This window comes from Denticeps clupeoides, chromosome 2 (assembly GCF_900700375.1).
Source record: "Denticeps clupeoides chromosome 2, fDenClu1.1, whole genome shotgun sequence".
Lineage (NCBI taxonomy): Eukaryota > Metazoa > Chordata > Actinopteri > Clupeiformes > Denticipitidae > Denticeps > Denticeps clupeoides.
The window spans coordinates 18,860,190-18,875,955 of NC_041708.1; positions in this window are offsets into that span (position 1 = coordinate 18,860,190).

The window sequence follows — 15,766 nt, forward strand, 5'->3', positions numbered from 1 at the left end:
TCAAAATGGCAAACTGTCTGGCTCAAGGACCAAAATGCACTATCAAATTTTATCAATAATTACCAGAAAATGAATGTTGTAACGAAGCCTGACTCTACCACTGCCATGGATAGAAGACTGTGTGGATAAAGTTTGCTTTGTCATTAAGCTCAACCGGGAAGTGGTGTCCTAGTGGTTAAGAAAGGGGCCTTGAAATCAGAAAGTTGCCAGTTCAAATCCCAATACAATTTGGTGTGTGCACCGTGTGCTGTGCTGCAGTGTTTCATAATGACAATTACTTTCCCTTAAAAGGCTACTTGCAGGTACCGCTGAAACCCAGGGCTGCTGGAATGTTTGGATTTGTAACTTTTTACAGTACATGTCTGTGAAGATTCTCAGTCATCCAGGTGAATTTGTCTGAAAGTTGCATCATGGTAACTTGGTAAGTTAGAGACGTTTCTTTCTGCATCCACAGAACTTTGTCAATCTGAAAAATTTACAAAGTTCTGTGGATGCAGAATGAAACGTCTCTACCTTAAAGAAGAAAGTCCTGTTGCCATGACTTTTTTACGTTACATCAGACATTTTTACAGTACACTGTACATGTTCCAATGTTTGATATGGAAATGGCAAATATGCCCAATTGTGAAGCATACCTTGATAGCATTGTGGTTTATTCCAGAACTTGTCCTGAACATATGAAAACTGTATTTTTTATGTGGTAAGAGAAAGAGGTGGGCCCCAGTTCATTCATTAGAAGAAAAGATTTTAGCCATACTTTCCTTATCCACAACTATGCTTGAGAATAGTCATCTTCTCGGCTGTTATTTTGCCACTTAAAGTGAAGTGATTGTGATACACAGCAGCACAGCACACGATGCACACAGTGAAATGTGTCCTCTGCTTTTAACTCATTACCCTTAGTGAGCAGTGATCAGCCATGACAGGTCCCTGGGGAGCAGTGTGTGGGGACGGTGCTCTGCTCAGTGGCACCACAGTGGCACCTTGGCGGATCGGGATTCGAGCAACCTTCTGATTATGGGGCCGCTTCCTTAACCAATAGGCCACCACTGCCCTGATTATGAAACTGCTTTGGAAAAAAAATCAAGATTTTCTGCGGTCAGTGGACTGTGAATATAGAAATGGAAAAAGCATTATTATGTATTGTGCTCGTGTTAATGGCACCAGATTTCTAGAACCACCAGAGCCTGCACAGCATTGTTGCAAGAGGATGCATATGGGAAAACTTCAATACTTAAGTATACATTGATTCCACTACTGTCCCTGATGTTGTGTTTATTAAACATAACCCTCTTGTTTTTCTCTCCAGGATGAAAAAGGCAAACAAACGCATCATACTGTATTTGCAAGGCTTTAATCTAGAGATCCACTACAGGAGAGGACCCGATAATGTCTTGGCTGACACATTAACGCAGTCATGCTCAGATTAGTTTTTTTGTTATTTTGTTATATTGTTTCAACAGTACATTAATTTTTGTTTGAAAATGCCCTGCCTATGAAACAATGTGATCCAGCTTCAAACATCATGTTTTTGGCTAATGTTCATGTATTCCACGGTCGAAGATTTAAGCACTTAATTTTTTTATTTAATGGTCCTGAAAATCTGAAAACAGATTTCTTTTTTAAGTCTTTCACTTCAGTAAGCAAAGATGCAATGAACATTTGAAACATATTTAACATTTTTAATAAAACACCAAAGAAACTGCTAAAAAAAAAAGAAAAATCCTAGATCTGAATTAATAAAATTCTCATTAACTACTTAATCACACTAAATTACTTATGGAAATCAAATTTAATCAACCCATGGAGGTCTGGATTTGCAGACAAACTGAAAAGAAAGTGGGGAAAACAAACTATAACATCTAAAGATCATGTCTCACTCCATCTACATTGCACCACAGACTGTCCAGGAGTTGGCGAATGTAGACATGATGTACGAGATGCTCAATTGTAATCAATTGGACTCTTACCAGCTTCACAAAGTCCGTCTGACCGTTTGAGCAGACATATGCACACTTGTGGCCTGCTACTTGCAGACAGGTTTTATGACCAAGTCTTGAAGTAACTGATTGGCATCAACTTCATGTTTTAGCATAGGGTGCATCTTTGTTAAATATTCAGAGGTTTTAGGAATCTTTTAGGATGCAGTTAACACATTAGACATTAGGAAAGAAAGTGAAGTGATAGTCCCGATAATCCCGAACTGCCAAGTGCTACTGAGCAAAGCACCATCCTCACACACTGCTCCCTGGGCGCCTTTTATGGCTGCCCACTGCTCAGTAAGATGACTGCTTCAATGCAAAGGACACATTTTGTTGTGTGCAACGTGTGCTGAGATGAAGTTGATGCCAATCGATACCCAATAGGCTAGACACTGCCCAGAAATTAGTCTGTTTTTGCCCAGCATCGAACTGAGGAGATTTTGCATATTAAAGATGATAGTAAAGGTGATAACGACTACACTATAGAAATGTATACTGTTTATGCTATGCATTTCCCAGATTGAATTTCATTTCACCCTGTTAAAGTTTATTAAAACATCCAAGCTATAGTAAAGCACCGTCCTCACACACTGCTCACCAAGGGTGATGGGTTAGAAGGTGAGAACACATTCAGACTTGTTTTATCCACCTTATACTCAGTTGTATAAGACCTGAAAATGTCGGGGCCTTGAAGACATTGAATTCAGTGTGGCAGGGTGCATTATCCTGTTGAAAGACAGCTTTTGTCAGTCTTTTAAGACCGCATTTAAATAAAAAAAAAAATTTACATTACAATGTGTTATAATTTATTTAATGCAGGGACAGGTCCCCTGGTGGATACATTGGTTATTGAATCTGTGACTTTGGTCATACTTCAGTGAAGGCATGAGTCAAAATTGCACAACATGGTGAACATTTGACTATGAGTGTAAAGAAGCAGGAACTGAAAGCAGGCTTGGTGGCCTACATCAGAACAACTGGAACAACTCAGCTGGGAGTGGAAGCGATGAGGTGATCCTGGCAACCCCTTTGGAACCTGTTACGTCCAGTGATCATGTGATGTGTTGTCTGTGTTCTCTGTCTTGTTTTCCTTTTTGTAGGAGAAGCCTGTAATTTCTGGATCTCCTCCCATACCTGACGCTGATGTGCGCTCCCGTCGGAGTGAGGCAGTTAAAGATGGCGTGGGCCTGCTGAGACGAGAGGGGAGAAGGGGGGGATACGCCAGACAGATGCTCTGTTCACAGCAGTCTACCCGGTGTTTTTTGTGGCCTGACTGCTTTGTTGTCTTGTGTCGAGGCTTGAATTGTACATCTTTCCATTTATTAAATTACATCGTTAAAGCGCTTGTGCCGTTTCCCTCCTACTTTCTGATTTTTTATGTTCCTGACCTAGACCAGGACGTAACAAACCAGTAGAACAGTAGGGGAAGGTGCCAGATATTGTCGAGCCAGTGTTGGTGTAGATGTGTGGGTGCTGCATAGGTGCTGTGTGTGGGGTACTGGCTGTGAAGAGCTTTTCCCTGACAGAATTTCCAGCTGAGGAATCCTGCATGCAGTCATCATGCTTTCTTCCCAAAAATTGGGAACTTTGGATATGCCTCTCAAGTAGACTGCTCATCTGTAACGCATGCCCCTATGTGTGCTATCTGTTCCACTTAAGTTCAGACCTGCCTTGAAAGCTGTTTAAGTTGTATTTGTAGGCTCGTTTTCAGTTCCTGTTTCAGTTTTGTTTTTCAATAAATGTGATTGTCATGCAATTGTGACTCGTATGATTTTTGTGAAACCTCAAGCAACTGTAAAAGCTGAAAAAAACAACAACGCATCAAATATATATTTTTAGAAAAAAAAAATTTTTTTTGCTTAACTACTTTCAGCAACTCTGTGGTAGTAATTTTGACAGACTACTCAAAACTAACCTATGGTCCTGCAGTGGCTAGAAGTGGTGATATATATAAAGAGTGCTTTGGCCATTCTGCTTCACTGTTCAGAGTGTGGCAGCTTGTCAGGATCCGGTCAAAAATGGGGGTTACTCCGGTCCGGGATCCGGACCGTAGTTTCATTGTTGTCATGTGAAACGTTCCCTAATCGTTCTCACCTGTGTTAATTGTATAAAGCTGCCCTGTTCATTTCTTTTCGCTGTGAGGTCTTTAACGTTATGTTCCGTGTTCACTAGTGTCAACGTCTCGGATGTCTCCCCTGTCCTGTGATTTCACCATTAAACCCCGGTTTCGTGCTGTCAGGTGAAAACGTCCTTCATTCCACGTCTTCTCATCACTCTCCGTCCTCCTCTCTGTGCACCCGCCGCATCATGCCCGCATGGACGTGACAGAAAGACCTGACCCACATTTGGACGGCACCTGACACAGCCCTGCTGAGATTGGATGAGCCGGGAGGTTCCTTGTCCCTGGCCTTCCATGGCTTCTTGTTCAGCAGGGTCCCGACCCCTGCCTCTCAGTTCCGTGTCTGGCGGCGTTGAAGGTGAGGAGCGGCCATTCAGTGGGGTGAGCCGGAGACTGACAGGGAGCGGCGGACGCATGCCCCCTCCTTCATGGACTGCTTCGTCTGGCCCGCCAGGGGTCGTGCCATAGGAAGGGGGATTCTGTCACGATCCGGTCCGAAATGGGGGTTACGGGATCCGGACCGTAGTTTCATTGTTGTCATGTGTAATGTTCCCTAATCGTTCTCACCTGTGTTAATTGTATAAAGCTGCCCTGTTTGTTTCTGTTCGCCGTCAGGTCTTTAACGTTATGTTCCTTGTTCACTAGTGTCAACGTCTCGGATGTCTCCCCTGTCCTGTGATTTCACCATTCAACCCTGGTTTCGTGATGTCAGGTGAAAGCGTCCTTCATTCCACGTCTTCTCGTCACTCTTCATCCTCCTCTCCGTTCACCCGCCGCGTCATGCCCGCATGGACTTGACACAGCTCAGACGGTCTGATCTGGAACGTCTCCCCTAATGTCATCATAAGCTGAAAAATTACCTCCCCATTCTTATACTTTGTCCGCCCAGAGAATTTCCCACTCCTCCCATAAAAAAAGGAACTCCACAAACAGTCATCCCTAGAAAACGTGTGAAGCATTCCAGTTGATTTGGATGTGAAAAATAAGCAAAATATTTTTTTGTTCATACCTTGAAGATGCTCAGAGAATGTGCAGACATTTACATTTAAGGCATTTGGCAGACCAGCTGGCACCCCAGCAGCTGGGACCAACATTTTTCAATGCCGCCACCATCATGCCTGTGCTTAAGACGTCTTCAGTGTCGTTTCTTAATGACTAACATCCTGTTGCACTTACAGCCATCGTGAGGAAGTGCTTCGAGAGGCTGGTTATGAAACTTATGAAGACCCTGCTGCCCTCCACCCTGGACCCACTGCAATTCACCCTTCGTCCAAACCGCTTAACGGAAAATACCATTGCCACCACCCTGCATGTGACCCTCAGCCACCTGGACACAAAAGAACACACACGCAGAAATGTTATTCATAGACTTCAGTTCAGCATTCATCACCATTATCCCTCAGCACCTGATTGAGAAGCTGAGCCTGCTGGGCCTGAACACCTCCCTCTGCAACTGGATCTTGGAACCTCATCGAACCACATAAGTGGATAGTGATGACAGCTGAGAAGATCATCAGAGAAGATCATCAGAGTCTCTCTTCCTTCCATAACGGACATTTACAACTAAGCTGCATCCGGAAAGCCACCAGCATTGCACACCTTTCTGCACACCCCTCACATGCACTTTTCATACCAAAGCATTCGGGCCTTCACTACCAGACTATGCAATAGGGACTTTCCACTCTGGACTGACACCCTCACACACACACACACACACACACACACACACACACACACACACACACACACTACACCTGTAATATTGAGTAATATTATCTATTATTGATAATTTCATACTTGTCAAAACTTGTGAAAAATAAAAATAGTGCAAATACCACTATTTGCACTTTTTATTTTTCACAAGTTTAATGCTGTCTGTCTCATTGATGTCTCTTGCTTGCTTGGGGGAGGCTGCAGCTTGATAAAGATACAAGGCATGGGTCTTCATTATAGATAAGCATAAATTGACGGGGACCTAGAATTTCCCATCTTACAATGCAGCACCTGGTTCTGGAGAAATGTTGTTTCATTTCATAATGTACTGAATAACATGTATGTAGCTGAAATGACAATAAAGCTAAACTTCAACCTCAACCATGAACAGAATGCCTCTACAATGTGCCAGACTCCATCGAATGTGAGAATTTCTTTGTTTGATTTACTCCCAGATTCTCTGTCTGGCTACATATAGAGACACCAGTGCTGTTGCTGAAATACAGGGTCTGTACTATAATGGATCGAGCCATGGAGACTGAAGCTCATCATTGGTGTGCTAAGGAAGTGGGGGGATGATGTCCTGACAGCAGTTTGATGGGAAATGGGCAGACAGTGAATGTTTATCATAACAAAATACTACTATTAATAATAATAATCAAAATACATTTTTATATTTTAAATGATTTATATAATAAAATAAGGAAGAGCTAAATTCTCCTGGTCATAGCACATCCAACCAAATTGCTTTTATTGTTGACATGACACCAATACACAGGTACAGTGAATAAGTGAAGTTCATGTGTGCAAAGCTTCTCATGCAGCAGTGATGTTACAAAACAATAAACATATATATCAAATTATATTTATTATTTATATTATACATGTAAACATATATATAATAAATACTAGTTCACAGAATGCTTGAATTAAGGCACTGATTATCTGCATATTGGCATTAGTATTGGTCTGAAGACCTTATCTTGTGTAAACGTATTTTATGTACATTTATTTGGAAAGCAAAGAATAGAGGCAAACAGGAGAAGAAAGAAAAGACACTCGATATTGAGCTGTCTTATTATTCTTCGTCTTCTATAAACTACCAAAAGACCCTGACGTTTGTTCAACAGAACCCTAACTTTGACAAACATAAAAACAAACCGCAGTGCTTAAGAGCGCGTTTACACCCCAGATGCAACAATATAATATTCTTCTTATTGAAAAAATACCTTGAATTTATTTTCTCATTAGCATAGACATTATACATGATGAGTCACATTGAGCGAGGGAGCTATGTAGATCATGGACAAATGGTAATAAAGAAAAAAAAAAAAAAGTGAAGTGATTGTCACATGTGATACACAGCAGCACAGTACACGGTGCACACAGTGAAATTTGTCCTCTGCATTTAACCCATCACCCTGAGTGAGCAGTGGGCAGCCATGACAGGCGCCCGGGGAGCAGTGTGGGGGGACGGTGCTTTGCTCAGTGGCACCTCAGTGGCACCTTGGCGGATCGGGATTCAAACCGGCAACCTTCTGATTACGGGGCCGCTTCCTTAACCACTAGGCCACCAGAATAAGAACTTTATACTTTTCTACAAACAATATGAGGCCCAAAGCAATTACAACTCCTTCATGTCCTTTTATCCAAAACATTATTATCACATCAGCAGATGCCACAAATATGATTGTCATCTTTTGACCATGCCCATTTCCAAACCAAACATGCAAACATGCATCATCACCTTTTTAACTGAAGTATTCATATAGATGAACTGGTGAATGTTACATGCTCCACATGCTACACCAATATTGCAGATGTTATAGATTTTTTTTTCATCTGCCAGATATCTCTGGCAGTGTAATTTATCAGTTCTCATATAGTTTATATTGATACTGGCAACAGTTTGTAGAAACCATGCAGGAATTTCATGTAGTAAATCTATTAAGAGAGATTATAACAGAGTAACCATAGTAGTACCAGCAACAGGACATGTCTTCTGATGAAAGATGTATTGTAGCATATGGTATTGTCATAATTAAAAAAGGGCCCATTTTTCCTGGAGCAGCAGATTAATAGTTGATGCTGACAGAGTGAGAGGTTAATGCTGAATCAAGCATACACCTTCCTTAACTAAAGTGAAAAATATAATGAATGCAAAAGAAGACATTCATGACCTTGGTAGAATTAATCACATGAAAAGTAATGACAAATCATCAGAACCTCCGTGTCACTGACCACGCCTAGGGGGCGCCCAATCCCAATGAAGCAGGCAAGGACAATGAAGACATTCGCTATAAATGTCCAGCCAAATTTTTATCTCCTTGCTGCTTTTCAGTGTGAACTTCTTCCCTGTCATTATTGCCTGTTGCCAAATACGCCTTGGTTATCCTCTCTTCTGGATTTGCCCTTGTCTGTTCCTTGTTGCCCTTGATGTACTCAAAACATTCCCTATACTCTGACGTCTCTTCTGCCCAAGGCAATATTAATCTGGACCATCTTGTTGCCAACTCCACCCAGCTACAAGCTCTTGAGCTGCAACCCGGTGCCACTCACTGCCATCACTCTTCCTGTCCCAGCAGTGAAACCAGTTGCAGCTGCAGAAGGACCACCCCATGTCCACTCACCCAGCTTCCTCGATCTTGCCCCTGCTGGCAGCTGAAGAGGTTCTCACACAGTTCAGGTTTTTCCTCTACCTGAAAACTGCTCAAGTCGTTGATAAAAAGACAGTGGCTCCATACATGATCATTCGTCTGACCGGCCACGCCCTGTAGTGGGAAACCCTCCTCCTGAAACAGAATGATTCCATCTGTTGCTCAATCTCAGCATTCCTGGAGTGAATCCAGATGGTCTTCCAGGTTGATGCATCCAGGGATGACTCCATGAAATCCCTGTCACTCAAACAGGGCACACACAGCATGGCGGACTATGCGATGGAGTTCAACACTCCGGCCAATGACATCGAGTGGTATGAAGCAGCACTGTCCTCTGAAAATCCAGTGGAGCACCGGAACTGTCATGAGCTGCCGGAACTGTCATGGGAGATGGGTGCCACAGCCACCAGATTGGCCTCTGCCCTCTGTCAAACCTTGTCTGCTGTTTTTCTGGGGAATGTCCCTCACCACCGTTCTTAAACCACCGTTCTGTTTGGGGTTTCACCTCTGTTACCATGATTTAGCGGCTGTATTTGACAAGGGCTGAGTCACCTAACTGCAACTCCACCCCCAAATCCCACAGACCATATAACATGGCAACCCGGAAGGTTCTACTTCACAGGGGTCCAGCTCTACACCAAGCTGGAGCTTCAAAATCCCGATATGACAGGGAAACGAGTTGAAGACCGGATTCATAGCCTCTAATGGACCTCATGAGTACCTAGTGATGCCGTTTGGCCTGTAAAATTTTAGCGATTTTAAAATACACAATTAAATGTTATTTAAGGTGAAACACAAATTGTGATCAGATGAATTGCAAAGTTCCTCTTTGCTATGAAAATAAAATTTTCACTGCATTTCAGCCCTGCCACAAAAGCCTTGAAGAAGGCTTCAAGGTGCCCAAGAAAGACCCACAAACAAAAGGCCACAAATTCTGACAAACTCCAAGCACTGATTATGAAGGATCAGTCAGGACTTGGCCCAGACGTTGATAGACAGCAGGCCAGGGCGAATTGCAGAGGTCTTGAAAAAAAGACCAACACTGCAAACACTTACTCTTTCCATAAACTTGATGTAATTGTCAATAAATTTTAATTATAAACTTCAATTCTAATTATACTTCAACACACCACAGAAACAACTGAGAAACGGATCCAAAAACACTGAAGCAGCAAACAGTATTTGTGTCATTCTGTCACGGACACTGTTCCCCTGCCAGACCAACAGGAGGCACGTGGGCCCAAACACCTATACCACAACTAATGAAACCCACATTTGTGAAAGTGTTCCTCCTAGCTTTTTCTCTATCTTTCTATTTCGTTTCTCCTTTCTGTTAATTTTGGTTTTCTCTGTAACATCGGTACCTTTTTACATATAATATTCACATGTAACTGCAATAATAATTTACTGGTGTTAATAAATTAGAAACTGTTGATCCTTTTAACCTCTATTGTGCCATGTCTCCTTCTGCCAGGTAACATCAAGTTGAAGTGGTTTCAATACAGTGCTTTTGTTTGTAGAGAGAGAATTTGTATTCTATTCTCCACAGTTTTACAACCAGCTGGACATTGAGCAAAATCTTGGACGGGAACGGGGAACTGGCATTGTCCTCTGACGAGCTGTGGAGCTAGATGGAAAACTGTCCTTGGGGTGAAATCAGCTGCGTCCACATAATAGTCCGGTCATTCTGTCACAGTTATGAGGCCATGAATGGATGCAAGTGTATGACTAACATAAAAGAGGATTTAATTCAAATGTTAGGGGAAGGGATGGGGAATGCACAAGCAGACATGAGTGTAACAAGTGAACTGGTGTGCAGAGTGGCAGCAGGAGGGGAAGAGCATACGTGACTGCAGCAGCAGCTGTGAAAGCATGCAATGAGGTAAAGAGTTCAGTCTTTACCGTGGCTTGTACCGCGGGCAGGGGGCAGGTCATAAGGCACGGGTCGGCATCAGCGAGGTCCAGTAACCAAAGCACCTTAGCAAGAAAGGTATTTGTGGGCAGCCGAGAGAACAGGAAACTCGAGGCCGAAAGGCAACCAAGGGCAAATTCAGGAGGGGTACTCAAACAAAGCAGGGTACAGCATGAGGCGTTATCCAAAATGCTAGCAGCAACAATGGAACAAGTTCACAATGAGCGAGAGTCAGGCCTTGATAGTTTCAAACCTAAACAAATCTACCTTCTACCAAATATGTCCTGTATTTCCAGAATGTATGTTAACATTTCCCAATAGGTGAATCAATTTTGTTTGCACACAAGCATGAAACCCCTTTTCACTTCATGAACTGGAATTCATATGGCTTGTTTCCTTGGAAACCACGAAGCATTGATGAATAAAGGCATCATAACCTTGTCTTCCAGAGACACAATCTTATTTTATCAGATAAAATATCCATCAGCTGCCACCCTGCGTTTTTGGTCTGATGTCCCAGTAAGCATTATAAGACCTAAAAGAACTTCTTTCTACTTTCTGAGGTACCATCCACACTTGGCTTCACCAGGACCATGTGGAATTATTTCTTCCAATGACAAGGGTGCCCCTGATGGAATTGGAGCAACAGTAAAACAAACATCAGACAAGTTGGTTCTGCATGGAAATTACATAACAAATGGAGAACAGTTCATTGAAAATATCTCAAACTGTTTGTGTGCCTGTTTATGACCCTGATGTTAGCATTTTCCCGTCTGGACCCCAATGTTGATTTCAGAATACCTCTCCTGTATCTCGACGCCCACTGAAATTGACCCATGCCTGAAGTTTACTCTTTCCTCCCTCTCTAAGGCAGGGCACCCTTACTTAACGCAAACAAAGAATAGAAAAAAAATCGGTGCCTATGTAATGCAAAAAATGTACTGGCATGATGTCTTGTGCAAAAATAAATGAATTAATAATTGAAGCCACCACCCTGGGCAATGCCCATATCAAAAACTGCCACTGAGGCACTTTGAACTTAATGACATAAATCACAGTTTTAATTGTTAAAGCCTTCAGGTCCTGTTTTCAGATGTTTTTGGAGTATCCAATGTTTTTCATGACTATTGTTCCATGTCAAAGTTTAGTAATGTTTGTGTTAAATCAATTTCATTCTCTGTTGTCAACTGTTTCTCAACATCGTTTTTCGTGCTTTAGTGACAAAATGTAAAACCCTTTGTGTTTGGATACTAAAACGACATACTAACTACATACAACAATGTCTTTCATTTAATAACATTGAATATATGCTCACACTAGAAAAACTGGGAGAGGAGGGGGTACTGGGCTTTTAATAACACAATATTGGTCCTTCACACTTCTACTTCTCCCTAGTCTTAACAGCTCTTAGTTTGAATTTCATGCAGTCTCAGCTTCACACTCACACTCATTCTTATCCTTACCACTAGAGACAGCCACTAACTCTTTCCTCCAGATACTAAAGTGTAGTGATTGTCACATGTGACACACAGCAGCACAGCACACAATGTACACAGTGAAATTTGTCCTCTGCATTTAACCCATCACCCTGTGTGAGCAGTGGGCAGCCATGACAGGTGCCCGGGGAGCAGTGTGTGGGGACGGTGCTTTGCTCAGTGGCACCTTGCAAACCGGCAACCTTCTGATTACGGGGGCGCTTCCTTAACCGCTAGGCCACCACAGCCCCTTTCTATAGATCACCTCTGTCCTCTATCTTCTAAACCCCTGTGTCCTGGCTCTCTGATACATTGCGCAGCAATCGAAGAGTACTTTGAGCAGCGGAGAGAAAATACAAGAAATCACAGCTTGACTCAGACCTACTGTATTACCAGAATCTTCTGCGCAAATTTTCCACTAACCTTACTGCTGCTAAAATTGCTTTATATAAGGCAAAAATGGAAGTCTCTGCCCACAACCCTCAAAAACTACACAACATATTCTTATCTCTACTCAAACTTTATCAACCTTGCCCCCTCTTCCCTAACTGCTGATGATTTTGCCAACTTCTTCACAGGGAAGATTGAACAAATCTGTAAGACTTTCTCCACCACAAACCCTTCTTTACCTTCCAGGGTAGATTCTACAACTGCTCTAAATCAGTTTTCTAAGATCACCTCAGATTAAATCATTCAGATTATATCTACAGGAAATCCAACCCCCTGTCCACTAGATTCAATCCCTTCCGCAATGCTCCAAACCGCAATGCTCTCCTAACCTCATCCCTGTCATTTCTTATATCACAAACAGCTCAATCAAATCTGGCCATGTACCATCTGCCTTTAAAACAGCCAGGGTTCTTCCAATCCTAAAGAAACCCACCGCTGGTGGAAACCCACCCCAAAAGGGATGACAGCTTACATTCTGCTTAGTCACCATTCTCCTGTCACTCACCACCTCCCCTGGGTCCAGAGGGCATCCTAGAACAGAGCTGGCTCTCTGGATAAGCCTGTTCAGTCTCTTCCTGTCCCCAGATGAGATGCTGTTGCCCCAGCAGACCACACCGTAAAAGATGGCTGATGCCACTAAAGAGTCATAAAAAGTCTTCAGGAGTGGCCCCTGTACTCAAAGAGACCTCAGCCTCCACAGCAGGTACAGCCTGCTCTGCCCTTTTTTATAGAGAGCATTTGTATTGTGAGTCCAGTCCAGTTTATTGTTCAAATGAACCCCAAGGTACCTGTAGCTCTCCACTGCCTCAATATCCATACCCTGGATATTCAGTGGTTGCAGTGGAGGATGTTTGTGCCGGCGGAAGTCTACCACCAACTCCTTGGTTTTTCCGGTGTTGATCTGGAGGTAGTTCTGCTGGCTACAGTCCACAAAGTCCTGTGTCAGCTCATATCAGCCCATCAACTCAAACTCAATCCCACCAAAGCTGAACTAATATTCATTCTAGTAGATTATTCATCACATCAGGATCTTGTTATTTACCTGGACAACTCACAGCTCTCTCCTTCTACAACAGCCCACAACCTTGGAGTAACAATAGACAACTAACTCTCTTTCTCGACTGACATCAGCAATCTTTTCTGCTCATGTAGATTCCTTCTCTACAATATCAGACAAATCCGTCCATCTGACAACACAGGCCACCCAACTACTGGTTCAGTCCTTAGTAATCTCACGACTGGACTACTGCAACTCCCTTCTAGCTGGTCTACCTCTATGTACCATCCGACATCTACAACTAATACAAAATGCAGCAGCACGACTGACCTTCAACATTCCCAAATTCTCCCACACCACCCCTCTGCTACGCTCCCTCCACTGGCTCCCAGTAGCTGCACTCATCAGGTTCAAAATACTGATGCTGGCCTACAAAGCCAAACATGGAGTAGCACCATCCTACCTCACAGCCCTTGCTATACTTCGCACTGCACCTCATTGTTGGGGGTCCTAGTGAACCAGAAATCATCACTTTGTTGATTGTAACATGGAAGAACAATGTAAGTCACTCTGGATAAGGGCATCAGCCAAATGCTTTAAATGTAAATGTAAATATATTTTCTTATTACATGATATCAGAACAACTGTTCATTTAAAATAACTAAAAATTAGTGTTACAAAACATCAGAAATATCTACTTAAGGACCCTAATCATTGTTTTAAATGATAGTCAAAATAGAATGATTTTATGTGTGTCTGACAGAGCTGCCATAATTTATGTTATTGAGTAAATAATGGTCAAAAATGTCTTTTTATTAAAAAAAAGCTATTCTCTTACAGGAAGCTAAGACCATTGCCTATAAATATATGTAGTGGATATTAATGTGGTGTCTCAATAATCATAATTTCTTGTACCATCTCATGAGGATTAAAAGACCTTTTTAATAATCTGCTGAATATGCTTTTTCATTTGCACAACTCAAGCTCACAATGTGGCCTTGTGACCATAAATAAAGCTCAAATACTTGTTTAATATGTACTAATGAGAATGTAGAGACTGTAGTTTGTCTTTGTTTGGATTAATTTTTGGAGAGCTACTGTGCAACCACATTGTTACTGCAGCTGAGGAAGAGGGAAAAGAAAATTACTGCTTGTCTCTCTGAGCAATCAAGAAATGAGTGTAAAATATGAGTGGCGCTACCGAGCTCCCTGGGATCAGATGTAATGTAGCATGTTTTGAGCAGCAGCTAAGGAGCGGGAGGCTGTTCCCACTTCATTTTTCCTGAAAGTGCTCTCTGCTTTGTGCGTTAAATGTAAACATGCAACCGTCTCTGTAGAGTGGATGCAGGTCATCATCTCATTATTTAAGCCCAGCCGTGGTCTCTTGAGTAAATTGTGCAGAAGTGGGGTAGGCACTTTAAGAAATGAACACTCCCTGTACGCATGATGCAGGTCCTATGTGTGTGGCTTGCTGGCACAGCGGGAATTTGTCAGGGCTGTCGGATGAGGTGAAAAGACAATTCTGTGATGATCAGCAGCAGCGCTGCCCCCCCATCCCTCTCCATTTACCAACTGCCCATAACCCTGAGCACCTCTCATGCCCTGTCAGCCCACCTATATCGATCCTCTGAAAAATTAATTCTAATCCCCAGTGGAGTCTCTGGCAGAGACAGACGGTTTTCTCACATTAAGGTGATTAAGGAATTCCTCTCAGAGCGATGATAGGTAGGTGTTGTTAAACTCACAGTGCTGTTATCCCTCTTGGTTTTTGAGAGGTTGTTCAATTTATTAGGCGATAATTATTTATATGTGAGAAGATTAACCCTTGTATTAGGTTTGGGTCAAAATGACCAAATTTTACATGCTCAGATTTTTCCACCTGAAACATCATTTTTTTTTGTACATGTTATCACAGAAAATATGTCATGCCCCCCTGACAATGCATGTAAAAAGGATGATGTATTATTTTCTGTAATTTCTGTATATTATTATTTTCTATATATATATATATTACAGAAAATAATACATCCTCCTTTTTACATGCATTGTTAGGGGGGCATGACAATAGAGATAAATATCTATATCACAACCAACATTTACAAATTTTTCTGCATTTACATTTACAGCATTTATCAGACGTCCTTATCCACAGCGACTTACAATCAGTAGTTACAGGGACAGTCCCCCCCAGGAGCAACTTGCTCAGGGACACAATGGTAGTAAGTGGGATTTGAACCAGGGTCTTCTTTTGGTGTTAGTGCCAGAGGGACAAAGCTTCCATAAGGCATTACAGCTCTTATATCCAAAGAGTCAGACACACAGAAAAAAAGAATAAGAGGATCATATAAAAGTCAATTCAGAGCATTCTGATTCTGAAAGTGAATTTTTAAACCATTCCACCACAGTGCGCCCCACAGCCAGGCACTGGAAGAGTCCCCCAGACATATTTGTAAAGAATGAA